This window comes from Sinocyclocheilus anshuiensis, unplaced genomic scaffold (assembly GCF_001515605.1).
Source record: "Sinocyclocheilus anshuiensis isolate Anshui unplaced genomic scaffold, SAMN03320099.WGS_v1.1 scaffold888, whole genome shotgun sequence".
Lineage (NCBI taxonomy): Eukaryota > Metazoa > Chordata > Actinopteri > Cypriniformes > Cyprinidae > Sinocyclocheilus > Sinocyclocheilus anshuiensis.
The window spans coordinates 178,606-195,137 of NW_015549648.1; the positions used below are offsets into that span (position 1 = coordinate 178,606).

A 16,532-nucleotide genomic window follows, 5' to 3' on the forward strand; every position below is an offset into this window, starting at 1 on the left:
AACAGCATTGGTTGTTGTTTGTGATGTAACGAATCATTTTGCACCAGTTTAAATATACAGAAAGATGTGTGAGACTTGAGAGCTGCAGCAGAAGGGAATGTTTTTATTAAAAATCGACTTTTAGGTCTGTTCCTCATCATATGGCTTCAGAAGTCTTGGAAAATAGTACTACTAAGTACTATGGAGGACATTTATGTTTGTTGTTTTTTTTTTTTTGGTCATTTTGCACAAAAATTACTAAAAGCACACACACACAAAATCAACTGTGATTAAAAATACTTATGCCTAAATTGAATATTTATGCATTTGAACTGCATATGAAATTTCCACCCATTTGTATTTTAACATAAGCAAACTAATACATTTAACGTGATACATATTTGTCAGATCATTTAATATTAACTATTTGAATCTATTTGATTTTATTTAAATAATCATATTTTCAAAATGCATATATTCAAATGGATTAAAATCTGTATAAATCTGTTTATTGTGAAAAAATTATTCAGTTAAAAAATAACAAGCAGTATTTCAATTGTATGAGACTGTTGTATGAGATAATTAAAAAAATATATAAACCTGGTTGTGTATGCTTAAAACAGTCAGTTTAATAGTACTATTGCAGAAATCACACCTGTCTCGCTTATGCATGACTGACAAATATGCATCACATTAAATTTATTTTAAAACTGTAATCCAAATGGATGAAAATTTTATATCCAGTACAAATACATAAATCTTAAATTTAGGCCTAAATATTTAGTAATTGTTAAAATTTACAAAAACGAATAAATGCTGTATAAGTACTGTTTATTGTTAGTTCATTTTAACTAATGCAGTGGATCACATGTAACCTTACTGTAAAGTGTTACCAAAATAAATATTGAAATAATATATTTTCATATGAACTATTCCTTTAAAGAAAATTAAGATATGGTGAGTGGGAGGGTTGCATGCGTGGGTGGGTTCGGTGATGGATGTATGATGGATGGAGGGTGTGATGGACAGAAATGAATGATGGATGGACAGAGGTAGAACATAGTGTGACAGAGACGGGAGACGTGGGAAGAGGAGGGAGAGACTGGCCTCAGGGATACTTAGCAAGCGGAGACTGTAAGAGCCAGGGGACGGCATGGACAGGATCTGATCGGTCATTTGTGGGTTTTCAGTCCAGGGATGAGAATGAAAGAGACGCAGTCGGTTTCCCAGAGGCCTCTCCTGAACCCTGGTCCACTGCTCCCAACTGACTGTTTTCTCACCACACAATACACACTGGCTGGAGGCCAGCAGGACCATCCAAACAGAAACACGCATTGGACAGAAGGAGCCTGCGAGATAGCGGGGTGAATGTAAAGACGTCTGGGGGCGTTCAGAGAACTGGTTAGTGTAGCTTGGTGAAGGGGGAGGTGCTGGAGTGTAGGCGCAAGGCATTGTGGGTAAACTCCATGGGGACAACCAGGTGAGGGAGGCAGTTAAAAGAAGCTGAGTCAGCAGGAGAGAAGGAATGGGGAGGTACAAAATGGATAGAATGATGAATGTAGTTTCAGTATGATGGCACTACAGCAATTATTTACTCACTATCATTTCATTCTATATGACAGATTTTCTTCGATGTGACACAAAGCAGCCATTATTTCAGTCTTCAGTGTCACATGATCCTTCAGAAATCATTCTAATGCTGATTTGATGCTCAAGAAACATTATTATCAATGTTAAAAACAGTTGTGCTGTTTAATATTTTTTTGTGAAAACTGAGATACATTTGTGGATTCTTTAAAGTGTAGAACATCCAAAAGAATAGAATTTATTTGAAATAGAAATCATTGTAACATTATAAATGTCTTTACTATCATTGACCAGTTTAATGCATCCTTGCTGAATAAAAGTAATAACTTCTTTAAAAAAAAAAAAAACACACGCTTGACTTGTAATGTAAATTTCTGCACTATATTCTAAATGTACATAGTTATGCACAGAAAAATCCATTCTGCTGTGGATTTAAAAACTCATTTTGTGCATATTCACATGTTCAAAAGATCACTGGTTTTCATCTTCTCAGCTAAAGCCTCTCAATAATTGCTTCTCGAAGTCTTCAATTTCAGACTATTAATCAATTAACCCTTTAAGGTACGGTCATATTTACCACTGCTTGGCAAAATTTAGTAAGTAAAATCCAGTCATTTCAAAGGGAACTGGTGAAGATTTGAAAAATGAAGAATAAAAAGAAAAGAAAAAGAAATGTAACTGTAATCAGTTACAGTTACTGAGAAAAAAATTATTGTAATTAAATCACAGTTACTTATGAAAATGTTAACAATTACAAAGGGGTTTACATCTGAATATTTTCATACACATAGATTTGATTGATTTATTTGCCAAATATGAGAAACATTCTAAAATATGAGACACCAATGTTTCAGGGGGTTAGGACACAGAATAGGACACATGCTTATTCTATAATTGTTTTATTTCCTAGTTGGGTTCATGTATATGCTTTATTTTAAGATGAACTGTTAAAGATTCAATTTCAAAAACAGCATCATAGCTTTTAAACTATATCTTGTTATGATTTTCAATCTGTATTTAACCTCAGAATGATCTCAAATTAAGTCTGATTTTGTGGTGGCTGTGTTTTAAAAATAAGATATTATATTCTTAATTGAAGTGATGATGATGAACTGATGTAATCAGTTTTAAATACTACTGTAAGGTTAACCTTGCCTGGTTTAAATGTTTCAAAATGATTAACAGTTGAAAATATTAGAAATTTAGAAAAGCATTCAAAAAGCAATACAATGTTATCAGTTACATCACTTTAAAAAAGTAATTGAAATAGTTACACTACTTATTACATATTATATAGGGTAACTTGCAACCTGTAACCTATTACTTTTCCAAAGTAACTTTCCCAACACTGCACATTTCAGTATCATAAAATGATGATCCATAAAAAGGCTGTTTGAAAGCAGTTAAAGGGGTCATATGATGCGATTTCAAATTTTCCTTTCTCTTTGGAGTGTTACAAGCTCTTGGTGCATAAAGAAGATCTGTAAAGTTGCAAAGACTAAAGTCTCAAATCCAAAGCGCCGGGTGCCGCTCACTCAAGACTCTGTGTGTTTCGTTGTGAAAGCGAAACTACTTTGTTTTCCCTTCCAAAAGAGGACGATATCCGCTTCGTCATGCCTGGAGCTGATCACTGAGGAAATACATCAACTTCGCGCTGTGGATCACCGGATCGGCTTTCACCGTGGACGAAGCGGAGTGCAGCCCGGGGTCATCACATGTGGTTGCCACAAGACTGCCGGCCTCCGCTCACTCAAGCCGCCGGCATTTGCCACTGATGATTCAAACGCGAGTTTTGAGCAGTGTAGAATAGCACTTGTTGTTTGTCATTTCTCCGATCACAAATGCAGACATGGTTTTATGTTTATTCGCCACGATGAAACGCAGCGCGTAAAATGACAGTATAAGTCATTATAATCCGTAATTATGTCCCCACTGGATGCAACAAATGCCTCGTTTGTAATGGGTTTTATTGGTTTTGTCTGGTCGTGCTGGGAGACGGCATCACAGTATGGTAAGGGGCGTAACATTTCCGTCACACGTTTGAGGTATTCGGCCAATCACAACGCACTGGATAGCGGGCCAATCAGAGCACACCTCGCTTTTCAGACCAATGAGCTTTGTAAAAATCGACACGTTTCAGAAAGGCGGGGCATAGAGGAGAAACAATAATGTACAGTATGTGGAAAAGAATGTGTTTTTTAACCTTAAACCGCATAAACACATTTCATTACACCAAATACACAAAATAATGTTCTTTTTAGCAACATCATATGACCCCTTTAATTATGGTTAGTTCATTTGCTTTTGACATTTATTTAGTTGTCATTATTCATTATATTTTGTCACATCTAGTCCCGCTTTTTTTAACATGCAACATTTCACAGAGCAAGGTTAAATATGATGCACATTTACTCACCAGTAACAACGGATGAACAGTTTCTTTAATCTTGGGCAGAGGAATTGCATAATTTAAGGGAGAGGAGGATATGGGTGATGTTGAGATGCTGAAGGTGAACGGCTGCTGGGGTGCGCTGGCATTTTGGCTGGTTCATGGAGTGAAGGTTTTGGTTCAGCTGTACAGTGTCAGCCCACTGAACAGGAACCAGTCATCCCTTGACATTTGAAAAGCCTGACAAGACCATCATATCTGCTGCACTGCAAAGAATGTATGTGTTTGCTATATAGTCTAATGCAAGATCTCCATCTACACAATCTATTAAAGTCAAGACGATGTGTACATTATCTGAAGAAAACATGAGTGGCGCTTACCTATGCAAAACTCACTGCCATCGTGGTTTTATCATCCATTTGCTTAGAAATGTAACAGCACACCGAACAATCCACATGATTTCATTTGAAAAGCTTCTAACCCTTAAAGTATCAACAATAGTTAATAGTGCCTTAACAAGCACCATTAAGTATGACAGATCTGCTCAGTGTCCCCTTACGTCTTAGAGGTATTCAAGGCCGTTTATTTCATTAAACACTTTTAACAAGTTTTGGATGAGAAATGTAGCATTTGATGGGTTTAAACACCTCCTTGATCTGCTGCAAATTACTGCCAGGACGTCTGATGAAAAAAATGTCATACTTAAATGTCAGAGTGTTTAGCCATAATAGAGCAAACCGCCCAAACAAAGGGCCTGAGCGTTTATCTCGCCGCCACTGCTGCAATCTCTAAACTTTCATTAGGCAAATACAATACCATCTGATCACTCACCGTTCTGCTTTGTTCCGTGTGATTTCCTTCTGTGTAAGAGTGAGTTTGAGATGGCACAAACGCCTCTGTGCACATGTGTGCATCACCCTGACTGCTGACTATGCTAAAACAAAAGAAAGATACAGCAAAAACGTAGATTAAACTACTGTACCTCTATGGCGTTTTGTCTGTGTGGATGTCTGCTGCAATGTTTCATTAGCCCACTGTTGCCACCCTTTATTTGAACATGCTGTCTGTGTTTGTTTGCTGCAATGATCAATAGAATATATATATATATATATATATATTACCATTCAAACGTTTGATGATAACTGTATTAAATTGTAATTATATTTCACAATATATTCATCTGTTCAGATTAAATAATGCAGCCTTGGTGAGCATAAGATACTTCTTTCAAAAACATAAACAAACAAAAAAATCTTACTGACCATACATTTGTGAACAGCTGTGTATACAAACATTTCTTATAATTTAAATTCTATTTACCATTTGCTTTTCACAGGCAATTGTACTAGCTGGAAGCATGCACATTCTATAATGCACCTAATTTACATAGAAAAGTGTGTTTGGCTCAAAAGAACAATGGCTTAATTTAAATACAAAGCAATGATATTTTAGCACATTTAGTGCTTGGTTAAACTGTATTGTGTTTGGTTAGTTTGCGCTGAAATATCAAGGTGCAACTGAACTCTGCCACAGACATGGTTACACGTGCAATGCCCATGTGTGCATGTGAGAGAGAAAGCAAAAGCACGTTGGTTTTCACATTGTGACATTTACACAGTATTGCGCCATGCTGTCACAAAACAAAGAACGCATAAAGATGTCAGATTCCACATGACAAGAACAACAGAAAACCCGATGGGAAGCAGAAATAAAAATAATGTTCATGTGACTCCCAGTGCCGACCAGACGGCGGGACACGATTATGGCTGTCCAATAATGAGCTAGTCAGCACGAGTTAACATCAAGAGGGACAAGAAGCAAATCTGACATGCAGACTTATCTAATTACAGCACACTCCTGATGTGAGAGAGAGAAAGATGGTTTGATGGTTGAAGGTTTATTTGGTTATTAACACGTCTATTATCACACACATAAATGCACACACTCATTATTGGCTGAGTTGAATTGATATTACAGTGCTGGTCCAGGTTATGAAATAATGCAATTAGCAGCTCTTGCAAAGGCAAGCATCACTATTACCCAATCATATCTAGAGAACCGCACGCAGGTGGACTCTTCTGACTTGAGCCAGTAACGGGGTTGTGCAAAATTCAGAACTGAAGAATTGGCTCAATTTTAATTCATTGTTGGACTTGAATTTGAATTAAATTGGCTACAACCCACAGGAATTTGAACTGGAATGACAGGAAGAGGAATTTACTGAACAGCAGTGCAAAGAAATGCAATGCAGATAATGCATTCTGTGAAATGAAGTGTTCTTTTACCCTGATCCACAAACGTTAATATATTAAACTGATATATTAAAGGGGTCCTTGATTATGATTTCACTTTTTTAACTTTAGTTAGTGTTTATTTAGTGCTTAGTTAGTGTTATTTTCTTTTGCAGAATTTGCTTTTTAAGACCTAAGCTTCGTTCAGACTGTCAGCCCAAATCCGATTTTGTGCATATCCAGATGGAATCTTTTGTTTTTACGGAATGTGCATTGGTTTCTATGGTAATACCATTGCGTTGTTATGCCTACGCTAACAACAACTGTAACAGCAATACAGTTTGCAATACAGATACTGTCTTACGACATGACAACATGTTGCCGTCGTGGTTGTGCTGTATTATTATTATTATATTTCATCTTGTGAGGCACCGGCAGAAACGCAGGAAGCTGGAATGTGCGGCTTTATTCTGTGCTGCTGTCTCAGCTACTTTCAAAACTCAAAGGGGTACGTATACTAGCAGTATATTGTGTTTTTCTGCTTGACTTGCACTTCACAACACAAGCTTGTTTCTGCAAAGATGTTCAGCATGTTTTTTGAAAAATCGTCTGATGTGTTTACATTTTACGTGGCGTGAGGACATGAAAAAGTTATGCTAAACCCGATCTGACCGGTCAGACTGAAACTGATTTTCAGAAATGCGATTTGAATAGGATTCCAAACCACATGCGAATGTAGCTCGAAACGGATTTGCACAAATTGGATTTCATCTAGTTCGTTGCTGTTCAGACTATCTAAATATGAATGGATTTCAATTGGATTTGCACAAAAATTGTATTTGGGCTGACAGTCTGAATGAGGCTCTACAACAAACAGCTGGTAGGGACTACAAAGAGCTTCTTCCTGGGTTTGTGACATCACAGACCCTAAAATTTACATAAACCCTGCCCCCGGGAACATGCAGCGGGGGGGTGGGGCCATGTTGCACATGCAACATTACCCGTAAATGTAAGGGGCGTGACGTGTCCGGACAACATGCACTAGGCAGTTAATGAATCTCAACACACTGGGCTTACTAACCAATATGAGCCCATTGCGTATTTCTGAGGGAGGGGCTTCATAGAACTAGGAAGTCAACAGACCATTTTAGGAGAATGTAAAATATGCAAAATACGTGAATAATAATGTGATTTTTTAAAAACAAAAACAAAGCATGAACATGTTAAAGTGCACCCCATAAACACAACGAAGCCTATGTAAATAGCTGATTGACCACCCCTTTAAATATAATTAAGTCTTAGTTTATCTCTGAATGGTGAACAACCATGGCAAGTAAGAAACTACCTAGCAACCACCCCAAACATCCTAGTAACCACATAACAGGAACCTGGCAAGGCCCCAGCACTGTAGCAGCAACTTTTGCACAAATGAGCACCATTCACAATCTCTTCAGAAAATGTAAAAATGTAGTTAGTTTATATACCATTCAAAATAAATACTTTTACTCAGCAAGGACACATTAAACTGATCAAAGGTGACAGCTTTATATTCTATTTTTAAAAATGCAGTTCTTTTGAACTTTCAAAAGAACCCTTTCAAAGAACCCTGAAATAAATGCATAAAGGGTTCCACAAAAAAATTATGCAGCAAAACTGTTTTCAACATTGATAATAATAATAAATGTTTCTTGAGCAGCAAATCAGCATATTAGAATGATTTCTGAAGGATCATGTGACACTGAAGACTGGAGTAATGATGCTGAAAATTCAGCTTTGACATCACATACAGTACATACATATATAAATATTTTGACTTGTAGATAAAGCAGCGACCAATGAGTGTGTGCAGAAATCAGCAGACAGTCCCCTAAAACCAGTGCATGAAAAAGTGATGAAGATTTGTTCTGTTCCTGCCAATCACTCAGAGAGAGAACTGAGGTCCCAGACTGGAACAAAGACATAAATTCTGGTTCTTGTGAAACCGCAGAGTAATACAAACATACACAGAGAGAAACAGAGAGGGAGAGCAAACAGAAAGAAAGACAGAGGGAGAGATTAACTGGTGAATGTTGACCTTGCCAGCTGGTGGTTGAAGGAGCTACTTACACACACACACACCCGGATATAGCTCTCTGGAGTGCACGAGCTGTCAGGTTGGCACTATGATGCAGTGGAGGAGGGGCCATATAGGGTGCGAGTTTATACCAATCCCTAAACATCCTCTCCAACACAAACACTCCACATGCTTACCCAAAATCCCACAGGCTGGGTGCATCGCCGTTCACAACTGGCATGGCATGGGCCATCACAGGCCTAAATCACATCTGATCTCTGACCTCCATACGGTCAGTCCAGACTTAGCAGCAGATCTCACACTCCATCAACAAATCTGCTTCAAACATTTGCTTGGTCTTCATCCAGACAGCCAAGATGCACACTGTAAAAAATGTTTTCATCATAATAACAACAACATCTGTTTTTATCAATTTAATTTGTTACAATCATTTGTTTTTTTGTATACAATTTTATGAGGCTTCAGAGTTTTAACTTTTTTTTCAAATTTTTTTTTGTATCCAGTATTTTTAAAGTGGCAAGATAACATGCAATGAGCAATTTTATGAGTAGAGTAATACAAAAAAAGTTAAAACTCTGAAGCCTCATAAAATTGTTGTTAAACATAACGACACTAAAGTCTATAATATGTGTTGTTACAGTGCAAAAGCAAACATATCTTTCACATCGCGTTGGAGAGCAATATTTCTGATAAGAGAAATGTGTTTAAGTAACTTTGACATCACTTTGATTTTACTTAAAACTTTGTTTATTGTTAAAAATATTTGATTATATTTTATTAAATATTTAATCCTTAAAATATTTAAAATTAACTATTTTTAAAATCATTTAAATATTATTAATTTAATTTTAAATTGTATATTCATTCATATATATAATCATATATTTAATCATATATATCCTAGTTTAATGAAAATAAACTGAATTATAAAGAAAATAAATTCAAATAATGTTCATACAGTTACTGTCATCCATATAGATATCCATCAATAAATGCAGTTCTGCATCGGTTGTCATAGGGACTGTTTTGCATACAGTGACTGTCACTGTAACAACACATATTACAGCCTTTAGTGTCGTTGTTAGATATTGAAAAGATCATTTGAAATAATAATTTGTTGTCCTACCTTCCAACGTGAGACACAAAGGTGACGGTGAAGCTTGAAGGTCATTCATTTTATTCATAATCAAACTCCGTCCAGTCTCTTCAGAAGATCAATGCAGAAGAAATGAGAAGAGACAGTTTCTGAATTAGCACCATAAATCCTCATAAAACAGAGCAACCAGGTGCAAAAGCAAACATATCTTTCACACTCGCGTTGGAGAGCAATATTTCTGATAAGAGAAATGTGTTTAGTTCACATCTAAAGAACAATGGCTCCAGTTTGGTATCACACACATATCTCAAAATAATCTATCTTACATTAATCTAACCATCTAAACAAACAACCTCTGCCAGCTGATAAATCTTTATTTTTTTTTAAATGTCGTTTATCTTTTCTGCCTATCTGTAATAATGTTGTTAGGAAGAAAAATATAAATTGCAAACTAAAACATAATGCACCACAAGGGGGCGATGCCAAATAGAGAATTATACTACGGCCATAAACTGTAACTGTATATCGCTTCAACTATAAATTATTGATAGGGTGGGAATACTATTGCAACTAATCATAAATTGCCATACATTTCACATTTGCATTTTTAATAGAATTACTATTTAGTAATTAACTTAACACTTTCACCCATTATTAATTATTAACTACAGAAAGCAATCTGAGATAATGTGCTTTTTGACAATCCAATGTTGGGTATAAACCTCAAATCTTATAGTTGCCAGCCCAGATGTATAACTCCTACACCAAGCCATTTAAATCTGAATTTAGACAGATGACATATGTCCACTGATATGCACCGATAAGGACTGAAACCACCCATGCCACATTCTCACATGTTTATGTTGTCACTGCAGGTCAGGCCGGTCCTCAATTTGAGCGAAAGAGGAATAGATGGAAAGAAATGAACTTTCCCTGACTGTGGGAAAATACCAGTTAGACAGACATTAAACCTCTACATGAAACTGAAACGATCTGGGTCTGGGTGCCTCACCAAAGAACAAGTACTGTTGACTTTAATAAGGCAAACGGACCACATTTTCTGAACATCTTCTATGCCTGCGTTTCTTCTGACCCCTGAGCAGCAGTTTCACAGCAATATCACTCGCTGTATCATGACACAGGCTTTCTGTGAACTATTGTTGTACAGATACGGTCTATAACTGCTGAACCAGCACCAGTGTAATTCCACATCAATCTAGAGCCTGAAAACACAGGCACATCACTGCTGTTTCAAACAAACTGCAGCAGTTCATTATGCCTTCAATTGTTTCATTAATGCATAGGTCAATGTCACAAATAAATATAACAACAACATCTGCTTTTATGTGTTTAATTGTTAAAATAATTTGTTATTTTGTATGCAATTTTATTAAGGTTCAGAGTTTACATTTTTAACTGTTTTTTAACCGTTTTGGTATTTTTAAAGTGGCAAGATAAAGTGCAATGAGCTTAAGTAGTCAAGTTACTTTGACATCACTTAGATTTTACTTAACACTTTAATTAGTTTATTATTTAAAAATATTTGTTTATATCCTATTAAATATTTAATTATTAAAAATATTACAACTTTTTTAAATTTTGCAATATTTCAATATTTTTTTAATTTGAAATTGTATATTCATTCGTATATAATGAAATATGTAATCATATATACTAGTTTAATTAAAATAAACTTAATTATAAAGAAAATCAATTAAAATAATGTTCACAAACTTTAAGTCCAAATCACATTTATACAATTCAATCAAAAGCAATAAAATAAGAACATATATTTTTAAAAAGAATGTTAGGATTATAACGTTTTGGTATCCTGATTCCTGCCACAATTTTCATGATAATTATGTAAATTTTCAATACCATAATGAATCTGGATTTTTTTTCAATGTTAATTACCAAAATCATTTGCAGTAATTATTCTCAGTGGTGATACTCATTAGATTCACATTAGCATGTTTAAACTGCAGTAAAAAATACTGCAATTGAATGTTTGTTTGTTTTTTCTACATCAGCATACATTAAAGGCAGTCCAACAAATACAGTGTAAATATTTTTACATATTTATATTGATATAAAATATTTAATTGTTTTTAGAATTACAGTGCAGAGGACTGTTTTCCATTATAGCAATACATATTTAAAGAAAACACTGCTTAATTTTAATTAAAAAATATTATTATTATTATTATTATTGAAAAAGCAAAATTTACCATTTCAAAAGCAAAATAGAATTTATTTTTACTTAATTTTTATTTTGGAGTGAAATATGACTTTGAAAGGTTTTGTGAGATTCTTTTTCTTAAAACAAAAAGAGTTGCAAGGCCACTATTTTTAATTTGACCAAAAGTTAAAAAACATGTCCATTTATGTAAATACACAGGGAAAATACCAAAAGTGATGCAACATTTAACATTAACACTACTGGGTTCAAATGACTGCTGTAGGATCTCATATGATTTCAATGCAGTATAAAAAAAGAGTTTTCAAAGTTGTAAATACTATTTTAGACTCAGTCTAATTCAGTGTGTTACTTGTTTTCACTTTGCTATTATTTGTGATATACTAAATCTAAGTGAAAACTGTGAAAAGCCTACACCATTTTTTCCAGTGTGGGTGAACAAGCTTGATCAAAGATAGCCATATTGATATGAGATCTCTCAAGTGTTTTTTGAAGCTGATCACAAACACAGTTCCAAACCCCTGGTCCTGGAACAGCAACAGACTCTATGGAAATCTCTTGTGTTCAAATATTCCCAGTCTGCGGGATTGCTTTGAAAGTCAAATATGCTGTGTGTGTGTGTGTGTGTGTGTGTGTTTACATATACCGCATGAACCCTAACCTGCACTGCGCTCCATTGTTGTCTATGCAGGCTCACATGGAGTGAACGGTACTCACATGAACCCATGTGGTCCATTTCAAAAAGAGTGGTGAAAGTCACATGACTGCAGGTCAGTACACTTTATCAAACACTTCCTGTTTTTCAGAATGCACACACCCGCATTTCATGAGTCAAGTCATTTCAAAGGAAATTTTTAGGGAAATTTATAAAGCACGCTTGTAGGAAAACAAAACATCATGTGACTCATATTTGAATCTCAGTGAAAATTAATTGTGTACTTATTCAGATTCTTAACAAAAAGTTATGTGTTAAAGAGATAGATCACCCAAAAATGAAAATTCTGTGATCATTTACTAACTTTTTCAAAAGAAATAGCAAAATAAACAACACTGGTCCCCATTGACTTCCACTGTATGAACAAAAAACAATGAGACATTTCTCAAAATATCTTTTGTGTTCCACAGAAGGAAGACAGACATACTGGGGTGAGTAAATGATGAGATTTCCTTTTTTGGATGAACTATTCCTTTATCAGATGACTCCCTTCATAGTGGGTGTGTAACATGTTTAAGTCATGACTGTGTTAAAAAACAAAAGTCAGGTGATTGTGGAAAAGGAGGAGATTGTTTACAGAAGAAATGAGATGGGCCTTTTAGATTGAATCTGAGGCTTGTAGTAAAACAGGTTCATTTCCTTGTTGAATTAACCTTGCCTTGTGAGGCTTGATGGGAAAATCACTTGTTAAGCACTATTATTTTCTAGGCCTAAATATGTAATGATGTATTCTGTTTGCACTAGAGGTCAAAGTATATATTGTTGTTGTTTCTGGTTTCCTCTTACCATGCAGAATACACATACCTACAAAAAATTTAAGCATCTGTAGTGGAGTGGAGACTCCCTCCTGTACTAACTGAATAGCCTTTAATTCACATTTTTACACTTATTTTTTACAGTTCTGCCCAACACACACTCACAGCTCAAGCCCTGTGGCTTTCACAGCTCTATTCAGTCAGAGCTCTATAGAGATGCTAGTCATTGGGTTTTGTGATGTGTGGACATCATTGTTCTCTGACTCATTTATTGCATCTCTATTGTTTTTGGCATAGAAGACACCGTGATACATTTCAAACATATGTGAAAAACATTTATACGTTTTTTTTTTTAAAGAAAAAAATAAATATCTAGTGTAACCAATGATTGATTATTTTGATTAAATAATTTAAAAATAGGAATTTAAAAATATTTATTTACAAATCTAATGATTTTTTTAATCATTATTTTTTTTCCAAAACTGAATGAAAACTGTCCCAAAATCCCCACAGGAAAGACAAATAACAATGTGAATCATTCTTCCTAGACAGCAATAAAAGTTAATAGATGGTGTAGTAAATCTTAAGTGTGTCTCCAGAGCTTCAGATAAGATCTCAACAGTATCTCAGTTTGCATTGCTGATGACAGTCAGTGTTCAAAAGCCTGTCCGTAGGGTTCAATTCAACATTTGAAATGCACGTCACGGGGGAAACAATTTTTGTTTTTTGCGTCATATGCTTAATTTATACCTGAATAGGTCTGTGTGCTTAAAGTTCAATTATGATGTCACACACAAAAGAATGTGGAATTAATTACAAGTCTGACAGTGACCTGTCACAGAAACACAAAAGCATTTGGCTGCTCCGTAAATACTCATTTACTTCTGCTGATGACCTCAAAATGACAGATTTCGTTTAAAAAGTTTTCAAACAGACATACATAAAATACAATGAACTTAAAATGAGAATAAATTATTTTTTGAGTCATAAATATTAAGACACTTTTTATATGTCAATGAAGAAATGTGCCTATTCATAAAAAGGCCCAAATATCTGATGTACTTGTTTGGTTTTCTTGCTAATGTTAATGGTATTTTAATTTTTTAAAACTGATTCAGTGCTTATTTTTATTAAATGGCACTTATTTTCTCAAGAAATTCTGCCTTTGAATGATACTTTGTCTCATTTTTCTGAAGTTAGACCCCCTAGACATTTTTGTCTTATAGTCCCACAACAAAATGCATAATTACATAATTAATTGAATTTTAATGTACTGTACCATTACGTTAATAGTTCAGGATCTTTAGAAATGTCACAACAATGTTTTATGTTAATATCAGTTAACGCTATAGCAAACATTAACTAACAAACAAACAATAAATAGATAAATAAATAACTTTTTAACAGCACTTATTGATTTTGGTTAATATTACAAATGTATAAATTATTTTTGAATTTAATGTTCATTTATACTTTATTAAGTATAACTTATATAGTATATGAGTATACTTAATTTAAACAAACTTTATGAACAAATGTAAATGAATAACGAACAATTACAAACATTAAAGATTGGTTTTCACAGTTAGTTCATGATACTTAATGCATTGGCTGAACTACACAAAAAAAATGGTATAGAAACAATTTCCATTCCAAAATTACTTGTAAATTTTACAAAAATTTACAAAGAAATGACAAGTAACACATTCAATAAATGTGAAATTTTGAAGTAGAAAGACTGAAATAGTATTGTAAAACATACTCCAATAATCTTTGTTTTATAATTGTTTACAGTGTATATTGTAAATCATTACCATTTCCAATATATCAACATCAGTCTAACCTGCTGATTTGGCAGTTCAAATGTAGCTGTTTTTGTTATGCCAATGAATCACATTGAAACAGATAGAGGGAGAGGGAGGAGACAAAGAAGGAGAGTTGGATTGAGGACGTGTGAGAGAAGGAGGGAGGGAGGAAGAATGCTATGATGTCACACCAGTAGTGCACTCAAATACAAAAGCAGCCGAGAGAAAGACACACATACACATACACACACTCACACACGCTGCTGCCTGTTTCACTAACACAACTCCACAGCACACTTCTCCAGCTCTGAATGTGAGTACAAGTTCACTTTTCTCTCTCTCAGCACACTTCATCAGCACTCAGCAGTCTCTTTGTCCTCATCTTTACAGCTTTTTCATTCTCTTTCTCTGTATCCTCTCTCTCTCTCATGTGCTGAACAACTAAGACTGTTTTGGTTAGAGTTACAGCTCCTGGTCTATCTAACGGCTGCTTTCTCTACTGCTTTGTTTCTTATAGCTGCTCTTTTGCCAACTTCCAGAGTCTTTTGTGCCGTGAGGCTTTGTGTAAACGTCTCAGTCCCTGGCTGTCTCTATTGTCTATCCTTAACATACCCAAATTCAAAGTCTTCTCGGAGTGCATCATCACAGTTTTAGCATGTTATTTCAGCTGCATTTTAACTAGTTTTATGCTCAGGTTGTTAGTTTTGCTCGGATAAACTCATTTATTGTGTTTGTTTCTTATCACTCGAATTAAAAACCACAGATGTTTATGAATTTATTGCTTCTTTGTTTGTTTTGAATGGCTTTGTTAGTTGTTTGGTGAAGAAACATGTCTGACCTGGTGCATGATTGGTTTTGAATAGAGAGGCTCTTTGTTTGAGAAATGGTAGTGGAGTAGGATTAATTTTCTGGCAGAGAGAAATAAAGAAAAAAAGGGAGTTAGGAAATTAAATGCTGTAGTAATCTGTGTAAACAGCAACAGGGATGGAGCTACTGAATGAGAAACAACTAAATAAAGTGAATGGGGAGAGAAATATAGATGCTCATTTAGCCAAAGTCAACAGAGAGAGAAGAAATCACACACAGAGCTCTGGAATAAAACAGACTGCTATTGTCAACACAACTAAACAGCAGTCTGGATCAAACCATAAAACATCAAAACGTACAGCTGCTTAGAGGAACGTTTGTCCCAACATTCTCCTTTAACCTCCACAGGAGAGACAATCACAATGAGAATCACTGTAATATAACTGCTTCTTCTAGACAGCAATGAGAGTGCGATTATCTCAAGTGTGTCTCCTTAAAAGCTTCAGATAAGATCTCAACAGTATCTCAAACTGTACTTCTTACTTGAATCAGTGTTCAAAAGCCTCTCCTAGGGTTCAGTTCAACTACTGAAACATGTCACCTGGGGAAAAAAAGAAAATTTTTCGCTTCATGCATTCATTTTATACCTGAATGGGTTCACAGCTCAATTATGATGTTCATAAACAGGCATTCTATCACAACACTCATTGACTTCTGCTTGTCCTACGAAATGGCAAATATATTAAAATGACTCAGTCAGACAAGTTTTTACACGTATACTGTATATGCACCTAAAGATCCAGAACTGTTAAGTTAATGGTGCAGTACATTAAAATTCCATTATGCAAAAAATTACTTGAATAATCTTTTATGGAGAACGTGTTTGTAATGTCTCAA

General features: G+C 34.9%; 1 protein-coding gene across 1 annotated transcript in view; it reads left to right on the forward strand.

The window, feature by feature from the left end:
* Nucleotides 1-15,068: 15,068 nt before the first annotated feature.
* Nucleotides 15,069-16,532, forward strand: part of LOC107660162 (SH2 domain-containing protein 4A-like) — a 16,634-nt gene continuing 15,170 nt past the window's right edge. The window contains exon 1 of the mRNA XM_016449400.1: nucleotides 15,069-15,141. The gene's annotated coding sequence lies outside the window, so the exon portion shown is untranslated. The remainder of the gene's footprint in view (nucleotides 15,142-16,532) is intronic.